Source organism: Aplysia californica, unplaced genomic scaffold (genome assembly GCF_000002075.1).
Source record: "Aplysia californica isolate F4 #8 unplaced genomic scaffold, AplCal3.0 scaffold01002, whole genome shotgun sequence".
Classification (NCBI taxonomy): domain Eukaryota; kingdom Metazoa; phylum Mollusca; class Gastropoda; order Aplysiida; family Aplysiidae; genus Aplysia; species Aplysia californica.
In genome coordinates this window covers 36,229-38,314 of record NW_004798272.1, presented here as the reverse complement: position 1 = coordinate 38,314, position 2,086 = coordinate 36,229, and positions in this window count along the sequence as shown.

Genomic DNA, 2,086 nt, shown 5'->3' with positions numbered 1-2,086 from the left:
CCCCACCCCCAACTGATCGCGCCGCCGAAGTCGGAAAAGGACACATCGCGCGCCATTCATATTACTGTAGCTTTAGGAAGTGGTGACATGCGCCGTTTTGGAGTGCGTGTAGAAGAAGATAGCTTCATGCATAACAACGCTATTATTTGAGTTGGTAACCTGAATCAGCTCGTTTATGGTATAAAAAGTGTGAATAATTACTTATAAGTCGTGGATGCGTACTTTGACTTCTTTTCGTCCATCTGAAAGAGTTGTATTGTTCACTTTAAAATGAATAGTGCCCCGACGTTCTCTTTCATTCTTACAGAAAAACGTGGTTTTTGTTACAATTTACATTTTAAATGGATTTATAGCACTCTATAAGGTGAATATAGCTTTGGATCTAAAATCACCGGATATTTTCGAATTGTTACATTTTTTAAATTCAATTTCTTGACTCGCTTCATGCTCGAAATTTTTCTATGTAGTAATTGCATATATATTACAGCTCATATGCATGCTGTACAGCATGCCCAGTGCGCTTTACAGGTTTTATTTTCCCGTCAGACCCTCTGACACTCTAATACATTCTCGGATTCCTGAGAAGTATACAGTGCAAGCGCCTGATCCAGCGCTCAAACACTAACACATTGACACGATCAATAGCTGGGTACGATACTTTACCCGGCCCAGTGTATAAGTATAAGTATTTACTTCCAACCGAGCTCCAATCCCGTGGTGGGTCGGGAGCTGATCACAGATAGACCCAGTAGGCACCGTCAGAAAGTGCAGTCCCTCTGATGGTGGAGAGTTGGGCACGATCACTCTGTCTCTGATGTATTAGATCTATGTGTGATATTGCCTTCAGTGTATCGAGATCTCTTGCCTTCCATCCTTCCTTCCTTTTTCCTTTTTTTTTACTCAGCACAAGTGACCAAGTGATTCGCCTTTCAAACGGTCTCTTTGAGTCTCGATAAGTGTTGCTTCATATTATTATTCAAAGACAGCCGCCCTCTCCCGCAAAACAGAGTAAAAGGATGAAATGGGAAAAAAACAAACTACAACATAAAACCGAGTGAAGAAAGAACATGGCTGGTGGTGGGAGGGTGCCACTCACTAGAAGGTTCTATACTTCTTTGCCATCACTCTTTTCGTTTCTGTCTGGTCGCCTCGCTTTTTCAAAAGAGCTAATTGGGCGTTGTTGTGTCAGTGTGCCCCTCTTTCACTCAAAATTCAAAAGTGTAGAAAGAGTTATCACTCTGGAGTGCATTCTTTGAACAAAGAAAAATTTTCAGTGGCTGACAATGTGGTTGGCCTCACAATAAGCCTTGTATTAGTAGCAGACATTTTCTCTGTTATTGTTGCAATTCGTAGTAATGCCGTGCATTATTTAGACGCATTATATACCGCCGATGTCATGCATTAATTACCCCCAGTGCCCTCTTGTCTGTCGGCTCGCGTCTGCCGTTGGTGTTGAAATGTCTCGTTTGCTGGTTGGCCTAATGCCATGCTTTTGCACAGCTCGCGCCTGCTCATATCGTAGTACTACAACATATTGTAAACCCTCCTTCCCCTCCCCCTTTCCCACCTCTTCCCCTAAAAACATTGTCGTTTCGACCACACCCTACCCCGGCCAAACTCAGTTTCTCCCCCACCACAAAAAGAAATTAGCACAAAACGATTTAAACGATAAAAAAAAACCAAAACACCCCCCCCCCACACACACACTCACACTCACACACACACGGATGATGAAAACAAATCTACCTCCCCCCAAAAACAAACAAAACAACATAAAAAAACACAAAAACTAACAAACAGCAAAAAACAAAAACGACAAATAACAAAACAAACAACAAAACAGCAACAACAATTAGGAAATAAAACAAAACAAAACAGAATTGTCCTACATTCAATAACGACTCCAGTTTTGTGTGGTGTGTGAGTGTGTGTCTGTCGTGGCGGGGTGAAAGGCTTTTGATGATGAAACCTTATTGACCACAGCAGAAACTGCCCGGGCGCGTTAGGTTATGAATAGTTTACGTGAAAGGCAGTTTTGTGCACACGAATCTCTTCCTCTCTCTCTCTCTCTCTCTCTCTCTCTCTC